Consider the following 18,846-nt stretch of genomic DNA (forward strand, 5'->3'; position numbering starts at 1 on the left):
CAATCAAAGCAACTTACATTAAATACTGTTGAAGAAACAAAAGTAATTTTAACTTAACAATTAAAAGAGCCTTAACACATGTGCTAACACCTGTTTGAAATCCAGATCCTGCCCCAACTTTATCTCTTGCTAACATAACATCCTAGAGAACTGCAGGTAACTTCCATATATGTCTCTGAAAATGTCCAGATCTAGCCTTCCAAAGAAGACTGTTATTTCCAATATTGGATTTATTTCTAGACCAGTCCATGATTGATTCTGAATAACTGGTGACATTTAAGAACAATGCAAGATTCACTATAACTTCCCTTGGTGGTTCTCTGTTCTACAGGGCCTAAAAACTTGAGGCAAGGCAGCTTGTCCCATCATCCCGAGTGTCAAGCCAAATACCACTGGATCATGTTAGTTCTAAAATTTACAGTGGTAGCCATTATAATTACGAAAAAAATTAAATCATTTCCAGTGTAGTTGGCATAGTTCTAACATCTCTCTGGATGTTTTAATGTTACATAGTGAGCTTATGAATTTTAAGAATGCTTCTCTGCTGAGCATTGATATGGTAGATACTGCTGATAATATTACCCATGGACTGAGGTCAGTATTTCTATTTTGGTCAAGCTTCAAAAATGGCATATATAGCTTGATCATACTAGCCCTTTTTGTCCTGGGAATACTTTGATTCCCGCCCATCATGTTAAAGCTTGTCTTTAACAACATCAACATGTTGGCAGCTAAAGTACATGGCTTGAACCTGAAAATGGACCCCAAGATAAAATTATTAAATTAACAGGCTGGCAGGCCAAGGGCAGGTAAGATTCTGCACAAATCCTTACCAACATAAGACAGAAGTGCATTGCTCTGGATAATGCATATTCCATGAGGGTAAGGAAGGCATTCTTGTCAGAATGACTTAAGACAGGCTCAGTCTTGTTAATGAAATAAAAAAGGTGGAGAGGCAGAGAGCCTTTGGGACTGCTTGGCAAGAATCTGACATGGGACAAGGACAAGGAAATGGGCTGCTTGGCAGGAATATGACATTGGCCAAGGACAAGGAAGTAGGCTTCAGGCAGGAATCTGACATTAGGCTAGAACAAAGAAGTAATTTCAAGCAGGAATCTAAATCTTAGGCTAGAACGAAAGAATAATTTCAGACAGGAATCTAAATTTTAGGCTAGAACAAGAAAGTGGGCTTCAGACATGAAAATGACTTTGGGCTAGGACAGGTGAGTAGGCTTAGGTATTTTGGTCATCCTGACAAGCCCTTAGAAACAGTGATCACAGGAGTGTTCACAAAATTTTGTTTAATGCCTTTCTTGTTCTTTGACTATTTGTATTTATTCTCTTGCTTGTTCCTTGACTACTTGCATGTATTTTGTTGCTAGACCCTCAACCTAGAACTAACCTTAATACATGTATGTAATTAAAATGGTTAAAAGCAAAATGGAATAGGGGGGATGGAATAGGGGGAATGGAATAGGGGATTCTAGGTTGGGGAAATGGGGAAAGAGACTGACATTTGAAATGTAAATAAATAAAATATCCAATAAAAAACAAAAAAAAAAAAACCACTAAGTAATGAGGGAAGAAAAGAAGGCGGTAGTAAAAAATTAGGTTTGTAAATTGACTTGTATAATAATTAGATACAGTGTCAATCAATATTCTTGGGGAAAGAAAAAGCTACATTTAGTATTTATCAACTTAAATGCTGTATCTCTGTATGAGCTATATGGAATAAAACAAGCCATCTTCATAAGCAAAACATAAATACTTATATCTCATATCTTGGAAACAGACCTTAAATTCTAATTTGTTCCTCCTAAGTCAAGGGATATTCAGCTGCGAATCTGATTTGGGGTTTTTTCCTATTTAATGCAAGAAAATCAAAATGACTGTCTCTTTAGTAATACATATTATTATTATTATTATTATTATTATTATTATTATTATTTACCGTATCTTCCACCATTATCTCTTGGTGAATTATAGCAACAAAATATCCCATATTCAAATATTTAAACTCAACAATTACTAGATTAACTGTCAAAAAACTATAACAGGTCAATTCTTTCTTAATTTATGTCAATAAATTAGAATTTCAATGGTTAATAAAAGAAAACATATCTAAAGTTACTAAAAGTAAAGACAATCAAAATGAAGTTAGAGTCCTGATAAAATATAACATCTTAAAAGCTACAAGAAATCCATGAAACTGAAGAGGTTCACTCAAGCCTCTTGCTCTCCAAGCTTGTATAAGCCTCAAAAGCTGCTGCAATTACTTCAGACAAGCCAAACCCAGACATGACAAGCCTAGATGAGGCTCATATCAACCCCTATGCCTATACGAGATACCTCCTAGGCTACCTGAAAGAGACAGCTTTTAGCCAGTGACTGAATAGTGATTGCAGAATGTTTTATATGTCAGTTTTGTTAGCTGTCACAAACACTGATATAGGCTTGGATGATACAGCTATCTTAGAATTATTTCTGCTCCTGTAAGCAACTTCTGGCCATCCTTCCACATGTACGTTTACAAACTTCATTGGTTGAGCATGTTGGTCTTAGGTGGTATCATTGATTTTGTACTGCTGACACTTCCCTAAGTTGGATGTGTGGATATTTACTCAACTCCCCCAGGAATAGTATCATACAATACCTTATAATCAATATTGAATTTCTAGGTCACGTCACTATTTTTCTCACACATGTGAGAGACCCTACAAAATAACCCATGTCTTTCAATAACTGTCCATTTATTCTAAATGTACTAAAGTGAAGTCCATTTATACTATCATTTCCATTTTCATCTATTTTTCTATAAATAACAGGATTTTTTTTTACTTCTTTATAGCTTAATAACAGCATAGAATGTATACAGCTGGCAATATTTTTTAAATTTTATTTTTATTTAAATTATGTATACATAGATGTTCAAATGTGTGAACGTGTATACATAAATACAAATGGTTGTGAAGAGCAGAAAGGGCACTGGGTTCCCTGAAATTTAAGCTATGGGTAGTTGTCAGTCATATAAGTGTTTTGAGAAACAAACTTGGGTCCATTGTAAGGGCAACACGTAGTTTTAACCCTCTTAAACACTGATTCTTCTCTCACTTCATGAATCATAATTTTTAATTGTAAATTTCTTTGATTTTTGAGTTATAATAAATTAAATCCAACCATTAGTTCATGTCTTTCACTTAAACATTTGCTACTTAATCATGTAATTTATAGTTGTATATTGAGATGACATATTTTTTCAATTTTTATTGGTTATCGCATTTATTTATATTTCAAATGTTATTCCCCTTCCCAGTTTCCCCTCTGTAAAACCCCTTGCCTATTCCACCTACCCCCTGCTTCAATGGGAGGGCTCTCCCACCCACTCAGCCACTCTCTCCTCATCACCCTAGCATTCCCCTATGCTGGGGCATCACAGGATTAAGGGCCTCCACTTCCATTGATGCCAGTTAGTGCCATTCTCTGCTACATATGCAGCTGGAGCGATGGGTCCCTTCATGTGTATTTTTTGGTTGGGCCATCCACCGACCTCAAAAATTTAACCCAGAATAATTCAAAGGAAATACAAGGGCAAAGAGTGGAGCTGAAACTAAAGGAAAGGCCATCCAGAGACTGCCCCACTAGGGGATCTATCCCATATGCATATGCATACAGCAAACCCAGACACTATTGTAGATGCCAAGAAGCAATTGCTGACAGGAACCTGGTATAGCTGTTCTCTGAGAGGCTCTGCCAGAGCCTGACAAACACAGATGCAGATGCACGCAGCCAATCATCAGACTGAGTACAGGGACCCCAGTGGAGGAGTTAGAGGAAGGATGAAAGAGTTGAAAGGGTTTGCAACCCCATAAAAAGAACACTATTAACCTAACCAGAACCCCTGAACTCCCAGGGACTAAACCACCGACCAAAACTGATACATTTTTTAGAAGTATCTCTTGCTTTCAAAGAGAATAAACTTTTGCTGGATTTTGAAGCCAAGTTATTAATAAGACTTTAGATCATTTACGACTATTGCTAGACCTGTACATTAAAGTGTACTGAGCCTCTTAAAGTTTAACTTACCTTTAAGAGAAAAATGTTATCAATCTTGTATTATCTTAGGTTAGATTTATAAGCTAACCTAAATGCATAGTATTTGTATTATGTTCTGTACTCTTATAAGTCCCTGACTGACAATAATATATGTGTGTGTGTCTTATTTTTACATATGTCTTATGATAATTATTTATCAAAAGCAAAAATTATGTTGAAAGTAAACTTAAGTGAAATATCCACCATAAAAGTTAGAAGCAACATGTTGCTATAGGTTAATATTATGTGTGTGGTTTTGAATGCTGTTCTGTGCTCCGGCTTTTACTCTACCTCAACGCTTTGCCTCAGCGCTTTGGGGCTAAGTGCTCTGGTCAAGAGAGAGAGAGTGGGGCTGCAGGGGCAGGGACTCTAAGAATGGAGACAAGACAAGGTGTGATTCAGTCTCAAGTCTCATACCAAGTCTCTTTTATTAAAGGGAATTCTGAGGTATTTATACGATTTTGTCACATGCCTTGTAGGTATTGATATGACGTAAGCCTTACAGGCGCCTATAGCGTGGATAGCACGTGCTCTGTGCGCCTTGCAGGCTTGGATACCACGTGCGACTTACAGGCATATATGGCCTGGATAGCACGTGGACAGCACATGAACTGCATGCCTTGCAGGCTTGGCTACCATGTGCGCCTTGCAGCTGGGGGCAGTAAACAGCAACACAAAATATGTGGGATATCAGAGTGTGCTTCAGCTGTTGTAGGCTGTTGAAAACCAAATCTCTTATCAGGGTATATGGTTCCAGATGGTTGCAAAGATAATCTAGCCATTTTCTGCTAAAAGTTGGCTCCCAACAGTTCTGGGTCAGTTTTGAGTAGGTAATTTCTTTTAAATCTGTTAATGATCTTTATAAGCAGTATCTTTCATTGTATCTCCATATCATATTTTTCTGTGCTGTTTAATAAATATAAAAAAGAGCCATTTGTTAAGGAAAGACTCAGATACACATAGACACAGACATAGCACAAGCCAGAACAGAGGAGCAACTGGGACGAATCAGAGCAACAGGGACAGATCAGAACCATGAAACAAGTTGCAGATAGAGGAGCAACCACAGATTACAGGCAGACCCAAGACAGGAAGAGTTGCAAATTTGAATATGTGTTCAACCTTGTGTTTAGGACAGAGAACTCAAATCTCCCCCTCCCATCTTGAAAGACTTTTATATTAATGTTTTATTCCTTGGCAATGTTTTCCTCATTCCCCAAACACAGTAAAACTTTTATTAGGTCAAAGACCATGCTGACTACAGAGAACCTAAGTGGGCTATCCCTTAGCTTTCATTCATTTTCTTTGTGGTCATTTGTTTTTAAACTATCCATTTGTGAAGGACAGTGAAGTCAAACCCCAGCTAATGAGGAAGTTAGAGTTGCCATCTCCATTAGACTAAGACCCGTTTGTACTTCTGTCCTCTTGTGCTTGATTTCCAAGTGTCCCATCTGGATTAAAGAAAGGTACATTGTGCTTTGTTGGGGTACCTAGTAACTAACTCTTTCTTTTTGATCCGGACCTTGTTTAAAACAAAACCAACCCAAGAGAAAGTTTGTCTTCATTTCTTAATATGAGACAGACTCATATTAGTGTGCCTCTTACACTTCTTTAGTGTGTTACCCAGCATTATGTAAACATTATAGATTGCTAATTAAAATTACCCAATTGTAATTCATAGTTTATGGTATAATTTATTAATCTTTATTCAGTGGAAATTTCAGAACATTTTTTTGTTTACTAATGCATGTTTTTTGATTGCATATGTATTCCAGAATATATGTTTTGGATTGTAGTTCACTAAATTTATATTTACTAGATAAACCAATAAAAACTCACAATGTATTTGCACTGCCTGACCTTTTATTAAATGTAAAATTTACATTGTTTAATACATTCGCAGATCATTTGATATCACTTCCATTAAAATGTAGACATATTGCTGAGTCTTTTCCAGCTAAAATAATGATATTGCATTTAATGTTGATCACCTTTTCACATGCTAATTAATGGCTTGAATATCTTCCTTCTTTTAAAGAAATTCTTTTCCAAACTTTGCATCATTTTAAATAAGTTATCTATCATATTGAGGTGTAGGAAACATTTATGTTTCCCAGCATATGTCTCTTCTTTAGGGTTCATGTTGAAAATAACTTCTATTTTGTGCTTTATTTCTTGCTCTGTTGTATCTCCAATTGCAGAATAAATGTTCTATGTTTTATTTGTGTAATTGACTCTGCACTATTAACAGAAAGAAAAATCTTTCTACCCCTTATATTAAAATAACACCATTTTAAATACATACATGTAGGTATTAACATGGTGTGATTGTGCAGTCCTTCATAATTTTGTTTTTGATAACTGGCTATGCTTCTTTTACATGTGGTGCCGTATTTAGTCAGCAGATTCATAGAACTTCTTTAATCAGTGACTAAGTGTTCTTTTCAGTTTTGAAAAAAAATCTTTGTCTCTTCAAATCTTTCTTATATTTCATCAATGTTGTTTTTTTGGAATCATTTCTTAGAGTAGCTGTGCTTTACTTATCAAAACCCTACCTTTTAAATTTTGAAACTTTTATACATAGTAACTTTAAAATCAATTTACAGAAAACATTCCTCTTTCCCATCATATCCTATTATATCATGTACAGGCACTGGCATGAAAAATTGTACATACATATGTGCATACAAACACACATACACATGTAAATGGATATTTTCTAAGGTGTGATGAAATTTAGTGTTAGCCCATTCTGGTGTCTCTAAAAGTAATGATGTAACTTACGGGATAAAACATTACAAAACGGATAACTATTCTAAACTGTTTTAATCTATCCTGCACAGTTCTTTGTCTAACAGGGTCTGTATCAAGATTGCTTTTGGTTGTAAACTACTTGCATGTCAACAGTTCTATGCACATTATCTTCCTGTTTCTTAAGTGACTTGCCATTGAATTTAATAATACCATATTTATCATTATCTTTGGAGGTAGTTTGAAGTTATCTGTTAATTATATTTATTTTCTTCTATGTGTGTTATGGCACAGATGTGAAGATGAGAGGACAACTTGTGGAAACTGATTCTCTGCTTTCACTACATTGGTACCAGAAATTAACACAGGTTGTCAGGCTTGGCAGCAACTGCTTTTACACAAATACCTGTCTCACTATCCCTGTAGACACTCTTTATTAAGTCATGTCATAAAAATATTTTAGACTTGAAAGAAACAAAAGGTTATTACTTTTCTACTCTTGAAAAGTATATCATTGAAGGTCCAATGGGACAGAAGGAAGGAAGGAAGGAAGGAAGAAAGGAAGGAAGGAAGGAAGGAAGGAAGGAAGGAAGGGAGGGAGGGAGGGAGGAAGGAAGGAAGAAAAGGAATGGAAAGGAGAGAGGAAGGAAGGAAGGAATAATATAAAATAAGAGAAGAAAAGGAACTCAATGTGCCCATAAACACAATCCTTACCAAACTGAAATAGCAAAAATATAAACTTGATGCCTGCCGGGAGTACATGGTGAAACCTTGTTTCAATACATACAAACACACACACACACACATACACACACACACACACACACACACACATACACACACACACACACCTAGGGACATATTACACAAACATGTGCATGCATACACACACATGTAATATTGATTAGTAGATAACCATAACTACTAGAAATCTTAATACCAAGCTAGGAAGCTAGCTGGACATAAACAGCTATATCATTAAAACATAAACATGTTAGCACATTCATAGTTATTTGAGATTGTACATTTATATTTTTCATTATCCAATTGTCCTGTTATTTAAGATATATGTAACACATGTAATATCCCCATTCACATTCTTTACAAGACTAATTTGCAGAACTCTAGGAATAATTGTTTAGAGCAGTGCAAAAAGCATGGTGTGCGAGTTGGTAGTTGGACTGCATGCAGAGTATTCATGAAGCTCTGGATTTAATCCACAGCACAGTATAAACTAGATATGATGGCACATGTCAGTCAATAACTTTTGCTCAGGGTCTAGAAGCAAAAGAGTCTAAGTTCAAGGTGACTAAGCTACTAAGCAGTTTTGAGTCTGTCTCAAAACCAATAAAAAACAACAGTGCACTGCAATATAATAGCTGGCTAACTTGTGACTAAAATGTATACTAAATTTAATAGATTATTTTCAATATGTCATTATTAATCTAAGATTCTTACTGCTTTTGTAAATAATTATGAGAAATTATTGAACTGGGGAACTATAACCCCATTTGGTTTTGTACATTTTCTTCTATACAGTTTCATTTCACACTGAAATCCCACACATGTATTGATTTGTGTTGGTTTAGTTTTCACTTCTGCTAATAAACTCCATCTATGACATTAGTTTGATGGATAAAAGATTCTTATAACTGATCATTTAGTGGTTGTGAGTTATAAGGTATTCGACATTAATTTATCTTTATGTGTTATATCACATATATAATACATAATTTTTAATGTCCTTATTAAACTAGATAAACAAATATGGTCACTTATTTACTCTTCTCCATGTATTTATTTATTGTTTCTATTTTTTATTTAAGTATACGAGAAAACATACTTTACTTTTTAACTTTGACATAACTTTAGTCATACAGAAAAAAAAACTTGTGAGAATAGTACAAAAATCACTCATACTCTGTACTTTTATGTTGTATGGTTTGCTTTGTTCTTTCTCTTTCATCAGCTCTTCAACATCTGTGGATGAAAATTGCATTTTTTTTTCCTTGAAATGCTTCATAATGTGTTCCAGATATAGCAAATTTCTAAGTACTGCAGTATGTGAATCTTTCTTTTTTAATTAAATATTGTATTTATTTACATTCCATCCTTTGCCCTAACTCCCAGTCTCCCCCTTCCACAGTTCCTCATCCCGTTCCTCCTCAGTCTTGCTTCTGAGAGGGTACTTGCCCTCTCCCCTCATCCTCATGCATCCCCCTTCCCTACGGTCTCAAGTCCTTCTAGAAGTAGGCACATCTTCTCCCATTGAGGCCAGGTGAGACAGTCCTTTGCTATATATGAGCTGGGGACCTCAGATCAGCCCTGTAGGCTGCCTGGTTATACATGAATCTTAATATTGACTAATTATAAATAATTATTACATATTGATAAGGTAGTTAAATTGACACTATTGTTATACAATATCATACATAATTGAGGCTATGCCTATAGCATTAATAATGACTGAAAATAAAAGATAAAATAATGTATTTCAAGTTCCCTTTGTCTGGATCATTTTCTGGGATTTTTTTTGTATTTCCTTACATGAATTGTATTGAAGCATAGAATGTTCTTGGTCTAGATGTATATATAGCTACGATGAAATGAAACTGTGTTTCTGAGGTTACATCATCAAGAAGACTTCCTGTCAATTAATTCGTTAATACAGAAACTAAATTGGGTCTTTCAGTTAAAGGCATGCCCAATGACTTCTTAAATAATAAAGTTGCTATCATTCTACTTTTTATTAGCAAATGTCATTTGGGAAGGCACTATGAGACTATATAATATATTACTGCTGGAGTATTACCCAAAAATTGTAATATACTTGATTATTCACAAATAAATATAAAACTTGGTCAAAATGGTTTTAGTTATATCATTATTTCCAGAAACTTACTGTATGCCCCACTATGTCAGAAGCTTTCTTTTTTTATTGCTATTGATTAATGAATGAAGGAATGAATAAAAAGTTTCCACAGAATGAATAGAAAGGTTACACAAGTCTCATTTTACAATGGTATCAAATTTGTCCTGTGGTTTATGATGGTTCTGGTATCATCTTAGCTTGCATTCATTGGTTTCATTACTTATAATTTTCCTCCTTGGCTTTTGGAATCAGTCACTGTTCCTTACCCTGGTTCCTTAGTACAGAACACAACAGGAAGAAGGCCATTTAGCTTCTCTCTGTCCTCATTGTTAGTAGAAACAATTCCCTTTATTTCTCTCCAATTCTTTGCATAAATATTGATTTCTCAAAGCCCAGTTTAACATCACTGTGTTGCTACAGTTCTTACTTGTTTTGCTTTTATAGATATCAGTTTCATTGGTATGTATTGCATGAAAAATATTAAATCACTTGTTTTTTTTATAAAGTCTGAATTGCTATTTCTTAATAGCTTTCCAACCACAAGTTAATAATTTGAGGAAATGAAATAATATAATATTTATTGATATTTCTTTTCTAATTTAAGTCTGAGAACACATTGTCAAAGTATGTCTCCATAGTTATTTATATTATTCTTATTTATTTTCTTTTTTCTATTTATTTGACACATAATTTTCTTCATATGTTCAGATCAGAAATCAAACTGCAGAATTTTCTAGTGTCATACTGTTGTTCAAATGGGTATTTATACATTACAAATCAGAATCAACAATGAAACAAAAGTTTATATCTATGGCAAATGTTATCTGCTTTCATTTCCTATCTATAGGCTGTTTTGTTTTTGAATGCACTTCAAACTAAGAGAATGCAGTTGCCCCAATTTTATAAAGGTTTAAGGAGTCATGTGTTGATATTTACTCCTAACCATGAGATATTAATCACCTGAAAACTGGATCTGATTGTGGTGTTTTAAGGTAATGCCTTTGGGATTGAATCAGGATTAGGAGAGATTCTTTAGATGAAAACTACAAGTGAATTCTTATAGATTTTTGAGTGAAAGAGACAAAGCAGAAGATTTATATATACACAGCAAGGCTAAGTGAAGACCTGCACCATGTCAGAGTCACAACAGTAAGAATCTATCACAATTTCTAGCCATTCCTTCAACCCTGGACATCCTAAACGGTTTGCTGAAATAAACATTGATCTTTTGTTACATTAATCCATAGTAATTTTCTATTAAATATATCAGGTGAAGGATGTAAAAGACAGCAGTTTGGCTGAGGTGATGTCTAAGATTCTGAAAATTACTATTCAGAACCATAAAATTCAACACATAAATAGTACCACCTGCCAAGATGAGAATGTAAACCTAATCCATCAAAGTCCATAGTGCTGAGAGCTTGTTTTTTGGCTTCTGTTCTAACTCTTCTGGCTAACTGTTCTTATTAATTTCAACACAGGATATTTTTTCTTTGTGCTTAAAAGTTTACCTTGAGAAATGCTCAGGGTTGTACTTGAAACTCAAATGCTCAATATAACCACCATTTAGCTAATAAAAACTTTTCATTGCCTTAAATCTGTATCGAAGAAATCTTCTCTGGTGGATACCCTACAACAGGACAGATTTATAGAAGATAAGAACAAAGAGTTTCTATACTGATACTTAATTAATGTACATACATCAGCAAGATCCACTTAAGGTAGGCCTTGCAATCACAACATAGAGTGTTGTGACATTATATGTCTGCTATTGTACGTTGGACTGAAATGACATACACATTTGTAAATTCCAAAATTAAGTTTCTTACTCACCAACTGCTTCTTTCTAGTTGGTATAATTTGGGAACAAATTGTCTGATTCTAGGAAACCAACCAAGTTAAACTCAATGTAGAATGTAGAATCATGGCTTTCCTTGTGGAGACGTTAGAGCTTGAATTTCTGATTAGTTTGTCAGGCTTTCATACACTCAGCTCTTTTTCATTTTGATTCTTTAGAAACTGACACATTCATTTTTGAAGTGTTGGTCAAGAAGTTATGCAAGTTAATAAAGCAGTGGTAAGCCCTGGTCTCCTTCCTTCCTTCTGTGACTCAATCTGAAGGCTGCAGTTTTATTTGTTTGGCTTGAATGCTGCATCTGTCCTTAGAGACACACATTCAACTACATACATAGAATTCTGTCCTCACACTGGCTTCTTGTCTAACATATTAAATCACTTCCAGTTTTTGATACAGTCTTATGTTACAAGAATCAGGAGAGATCTTTTAATTTTCAAGACATTATGCAATAGTCTTCTGAGTTCTGTTTTGCAAATGAGCAAGTACTTCAATACAATTTTCATTTTTTTATAGTTTTATAGGTATCTTTTGATTACTTTTTAATTGTCTCATTTTCACAGTCTTTTTTTTCTATTTCTCTATAACAATCCTAGCACTGAGAGGGGCATTCATGTGTGTAAATGTACTGCTTCAATCTCAGATGTCCGCTCCTTTTTTTAGTTTTCACAGTTATTCTTTTGAATCTAATACCTCTGGGTGGTTTCTGGTTCCTGCTTCTGTGTTGGAATGAGTACAGCAGGCTACTCAGAGGTCTAAAGGATTTGGATTGGCAGCACTGAAATTTCTATGCCCAAAATGCTTCCTAGAGCATAAACCACGTACTGGCTTTTTTTTTCACTTCAAGATTCACAAGTGCTTCCATAAATTATTGAATAGTTTTTGCAATCATTAATCTGTTCCTCACACCATGTGCCATCTAATGATGTCATCTGTTTGTATTTGCTTTTTGTCTCATCATTATACTGTATTACTCTTTTTCACACCTGCTATGCAGACATTGACTGTGAGATATTTTACTTATTAGCTATTTATGTCCCTGTATAACTTAATGAAAACAATGTCCTATTTTCAAATTTCCTTTTCTTAATGAGACCTGTACTGAGCATGGTAGTCAATATTGTCCAGATTCATGTGTACAAATTTCTTAGGACAGGGCACTTTCTTCAAAGACATATCCTAATTTCTCTGAAGAATGAATGGAATGAGGTGAGTTTTAAACAAATTTTGAGTTAGCATATACTGAATTTCATAAAAATTACCTACTATTTCTCTTTGTTACACTCTGATATTTTTATTACGGCAACACTTTTAGAAATTATTTCTTTTCTTGGAAAGGGCATAACAATTAGAATATAATCATAAATGTTAGTAACTATTTTAGTTGATGTATTCACTGTTTAGTTTCTTCATGTTTTATTCTGTTCCCTTTGTTCTTTGTGTGTCTCCTCACAGTTCTAGTTTATATTTACTGTAGTTACTTCAATCTTTCCAATTGTTGTATATTCTATTCTTGGCATAATGCTGCTATATTCTTTCCTACAATGTTTCTTCATCATATCTAGTATGCTAACATGATTTCTTGAAAGAAAGATCTGTGATTCTTCTTAAATTTTTTTCTGTGAGCTCACCTTTAGATAGAAAGTGTTCTATGATGGCTAATCTTGATTTAAGGCTTGGCTGTAACTGGAATCAATAGAAAACTGAAGCTTCTGGGCACTCCTGTGAGGAATCTTTATTATTGTTGTTGTTCTTGTTGTTGTTCTTTTATTTATTTACACTTCAAATATTATCCCTTTTCCTAGTTTCGCCTCTGCAACCCCCTTAGCCCATCTCCCCTCCCCCTGCTTGTATGTGGGTACTTTCTTATCCACCCAATCACTCTCACCTCAGCATTCTAGCATTCCCCTGTCCTGGAACATCGGGCCTCCAAAGAACCAAGGGGCTTCCCTCTCAGTGATGCTAGATAAGGCAATCCACTGCTTCATATGCAGCTGGAGCCAGGGGTCTCTCCATGTGTACTCCTTGGTTGGTGTTTTAGTCCCTGGGAGCTCTGGGGTGTCTGGTTGGTCGATATTGTTGTTCTTCCTATGGGGTTCAAATCCCCTTCAGCTCTTTCAGTCCTCCACCTAACTCTTCCACTGGGGTCCCATGCTCAGTCCAATATCTGGTGAGGAATCTTCTTGATTGGATCTTTGAGATAGGAAGAATCACCCAAATCTGAGTCAAAACATTTGGTGGCAGTACAAATAAAAGGAAATGTAAGATGAACACTTTTGCTTTTTCCTGTTTGCCCTCACTCTTTCTGGCAAGTTCATCTCTCTTTTTGCATCTATTCCTTCCTTAGGATTACACCCTACTTTTTCAGGATTCCAGAGCAGATGAAAGACCAGTTTGCTTATAGAAATCCTCTGTAACTCTTGTACAATATTGCTACTTCTGAGATATCCAGTCTATGTGAACTGAACAACAATTGTGTTCTTGGGCTTTTGTCAAGAAAATCCATTACTAGACTATTCAGACCACAGCCTGTAAGTCACTCTAGTAAATCCCAATTATATATTTAATTACCTATTTCCAGGTGTGTATATGTAAATATGTCTGTGTGACCAGGTCTCTTGGCTACTGAAGTAATGTTAAGTTAATTTATTTGACTTACTGAAACACAATTTCCAACTGCAAGCAAATATAGTAAATGTTCAATCAATTGTGCTTTACATAGTCTTGATCTTCTCTTGCCCTTAAGCTAGAATGCACAGGGTTAAGCTTCTATCATTATCTGACAAGTTCAGTTTTGGCAATTCTCCCTCTTTTCACTTTCCATAGCCTATAGCTTCTTTGCATTTGGTCATTTTTTGGTTCTTAGCTTCACAATTACAGAAACATATTTTAGAAGAGATTCTATTTAATTACCTACTTACATGCACTATAAACATGAAGAATTTTGTCAATACTGTCTCGTTTTCTTTATACAGCAGCCGCTGAGCTACACTTCATTTTAGAGTACACTGTGTACCCGGGCTACTATATGCTGAAATCATGCTACGTTTTTAAATTTATTTAATTACATCAAACACTTTCCTCCTGTTCCCCTCTCAAACAGGCCCTGCCCAAATCACCTCTCTGTGGGAAGCCATGGCAAGGCCTTACTCTTGGCAAACACTAACCCTTGGCTCTTCTATCTATTATTCTTCTTTCTGCTCCCCTTCCGTGATTCACTTGCTGTATTTTCAGTTCTCAGAACTTCAAACAAGGGCTCATAGCAACCCACCTTAGTAACTCTCCCTCCTGATCTTTAGATTTAGCCAACATCCTGCTAGATAGATGTTTTTAGAACCCCTGGTAAAGGTAAGGCTTTGTGAGAACAACACGTATAGCTCAGTTAGACCCCACAGCTGCAGCTAGCTTCCTCCATCTGCAAAGCTCTCTTTCCTTTTCTACCCCTCCCCATATCCTGTTTTCAGAGTATATAACCTGTGTGAGCAATAAAATCTTTGCCAGCTTGATCGGACTTCTTGACTTGCTGTGCCTTTTTATTTTCTCGCGCATCTCCGTCCTCTCGACCGGGTCTAAGGGTCCCACTTGATTGTCCAGCTGGACTGGACACCTCTCCACTTTCTCTGCTGATATGGTAGACCCATGTGAGAATATTCCCACTTTGGCATATCAAGTCTTTGCCAGAGTAGGCACATCCTCTCTCATTGAGGCCAGACATGGCAGCCCCGTTGGGGAACAGATACCACAACCAGGCTTTGAGGAGAGCCCCTGCTCCAGTGCTTGGCGAGCCCACATGGAGACTAATCTGCTTGTCTGTTACATTTGTGCCTGAGTCTTCCTTCTAGCCCCTGTGTTCCTTGGTTGGTAGTTCAGTCTCTGAAAGCTTTCAGAGGTCCAGGTTAGTTTTCTCTGTTGGATTTCTGGTAAGGTTCCCATGCCCTTCAGATCCTTCAATCCTTCCCCCATCTCCTCCATAAAAGTCCCTGACCTTTATGCAATGTTTCACTCTAGGTACCTGCATCTGTTTCGGTTAGCTGTTGAGTAGAGCCTCCCAGAGAGCAGGTGTGCTAGACTGTAGTCTGCAATTATAACGTAGTATCAGTAATAATGTCAGGGATTGGTGTTTGCCCATGAGATGAGTTCCAAGTTGGCCCAATTATTGTTCGACTTTTCCTTTTGTCTCTGCACAACTTTTGTCCCTGCATTTTTTTTTTTTTTTTTTAAGACAGGACAAATTTTGTTCAAAAGGTTTTGTAGGTGGGTTGGTGTTCTTATCCCTACACTGGGGGTTTCTGCCAGGTTACAGGAGGTGGCTTTCTCTGGTTCCATGTTCTCCCTGTTAGGTATCTTGGCTAGGGTCACCCACATTGACTCCTGAAAACATCCCACAATTCAGGTCTCAGAGATGGAGATGTCCTAAAGATTTCCTCACCACATCAGCAGCAGCTACAGATATCCATTCATTCTCCAGGCCCTGTGAGTGTCTCTCCTGTCTCTCTATACACTGATCCTACCCTGCCAATGCTCCCCCTCCACTCCTTCTTCCACTTTCTTCCCTCCATCTGCCTCCTATGAATATTTTGCTCCCCCTTCTAAGTGTAATTCAAGCATCATAGCTTGGGCCTTCCTTCTTGCTTAACTTTTTTGAGTCTGTGGGGTGTATTGTGGGTATTCTGTACTTTATGACTAGAATTCACTTATCAGTAAGTGCATATCATGTATGTTCTTTAGTGTTTGGGCTACCTCATTCAGGATGATATTTTCCAGTTCCATACATTTGGTGGCAAAATTCATGATGTCCTTGTTTTTAATAGCTGAATAGATTTCTATTGTGTCTACATGAAAACAATAACCAGGTAATAATAATGCCTAACATGATACAGTTCTCCTTCATACAATTGCAAATCCATAAGTTTAGGTAGATGGAATATTGCCCTAATGTCACCATTAGTTTAATACTATTTAATATCATTGATCACAGGATTTAGCTTCATTCAACTTCCTGGTGAGGCTTTTCTCTTTTGACCTAACATTTTATGTTTATTTTTCTGAGATTACTATGCTTGCTCAAAACAATCATCATTAGATTAAACACAGGTCAAAGGCTTTGCTTGCTTTACTGAGACTTCCTTTGTCAATGCAATTAGCATCAACCTCTTTACCTTCTCTTCTAGGACACTCTACAGACAAGGGCAACAGGCAGCAACCTTCTTCAGCAAAACATCAGAAAAACTCTATACAGAGTTCAAATCACCCTTAGTATATATTTGTTCTACTAGCATGGCCCATTAAGTTCCACTTAAAAAGTTACCAGTATGTGTGAAATTGACAATCGATGGATTGTGATTACTCTTTTGGGTTTTTATTTTAAGATCTAAAATAAAATACTTAAGTAGGAGGCATGGTGATATATGCCTTAAATCCCAGGAGATGAGGGTCAAACAGATTTCTGATTAACTCATCCTGGTACAGAACAAGTTTTAGGTTAAGAAAAGCTTAGCTATGGGCGAAGTGTTACACATGTATTTCCTAGCATTCAGGAGACAGAGCCATGTAGATCTCTGAGTTCAATGTTAATCTACAAAGCAAGTTCAAGGATGGCAGAGCTTAGGCAGTGAAGTTGAAAAATAGCAAGCTGGTGATGATGTAATAGAAGGGGCCATGTTCCAGCTCCAGCAAGCAGAGGAACTCAGGAGCTTTGTCCAAGTGGCTCTGGCTTTAGAGGCAAGAATAGAAGGGATGACTGAAACAACTGATGCTGGTTAGCTATAGTTAAAAAAATTAGTGGGTATAAAGAAAAAAATCAGCACCACAAAGGTGAAATCTTCTGGTAAGTGTTTTCTGAGAGGAGAAAGAAGTTGTATTCCAGAGGTAGCCAAGGTTGTACCTTGTGGTGCAGCTTGACTCAGTCCTGTGTAAGACTCACCCCGGTGGCACTGGTTTTAAGGCATGAATGTTTCATGCAGTGCACCTAAGGCTTGGCACCATGAAGGGAGCACATGAGAGGAACACAGTGAAGACTGTTTGTGGCAGAAGAACCCAATATATTGAATATGTTAGTCCCATAAGATGAGCAAAAAGAACAGCAGCAGCAGTTGAGTGGAGTCAAGCAGAACCTAGTGTACTATAGAGGGAAGAGCTGGAGAAATGACCCAGCTTTTCTCTTTTGAGGAATGTAAATCATCTGTGGATCCCAGATACTGGAACAAGAAGCTTTAATTTTGAAGTTACTTTGGAGACCCCAAGATTTTTAGGTTCCAGAGCTATGGGATACCTTCTCAGGAAAACTACTTCCCGGAAATAAAATCAGTCATAGAGAAAGATATGGAAGTTGAAAGGCAACATGCTGCTCCCTGTGGTGGTGCATGCCTTTAATCTCAGAACCCAACAGACAAGTCAGGAAGATCATAATGCCAAGACCCAGCTCAGCTATCTAATGTATTTGAGACTAGCCTAAGCTAAATCAAACCCTGTCTTACTTTCACCTCAAATGTTTTCATACCTGGTTAGAAAAGGTATCATATGGGTACACCCATCCATCCATATCCCTTTCTACTTAATGTTTTTAGATGTGAATAAATGCATTGGGAAAACAAGAATAATTCATAATAAAATATTAAAATTTAAAAAAAGAATTCTATTGTATAAATGAAACACATTTTCCGTATCCATTCTTCAGTTGAGGAACATTTGGGTTGTTTCCAGTCTCTGTCTATTACTAATAAAGCTCCTGTGAACATAGTGGTGCACAATTCCCTGTAGAATGGTAGAGCATCATTTGAGTATATACCCAGCAGCAGTATCGCTGGGTCTTCAGACAGAACTATTTCCAGCTTTCTGAGAAACCACTGGATTGATTTCCAGAGTTGTTGTAGGAGTTTGCCATCTGAGCAGCAATGGAGGAGTGTTCCCTTTTGTTTTTGTTTTATTTTTCTACAAACCACTCCATGTGTTATCACTTGAGATTTTTGTCTTAGCCATTATATATGGTATAAGTGAGATCTCAAGGTGTGTTTGATTTGTATTTTCCTGATAACTTAGGATGTTGAGCATTGTTTTAAACGTTTCTCTGTTGAGAAGTCTCTGCTTAGCACTGTATCCCATTTGTAATTGGCTTATTTAGTTTGTTAGAGTCCACCTTCTTGAGTTCTTTATATAGTTTAAATATTATCCCTCTTTTGATGTAGGGTGACTGAAGATCATTTTGTGGTCTGTACACTATTTTGTTATACTGACAATGTCTTTAGCTTTACAAAAGCATTTCAGCTTCATGAGGTCC

Source organism: Arvicanthis niloticus, chromosome 11 (assembly GCF_011762505.2).
Source record: "Arvicanthis niloticus isolate mArvNil1 chromosome 11, mArvNil1.pat.X, whole genome shotgun sequence".
NCBI classification, from domain to species: Eukaryota; Metazoa; Chordata; class Mammalia; order Rodentia; family Muridae; genus Arvicanthis; species Arvicanthis niloticus.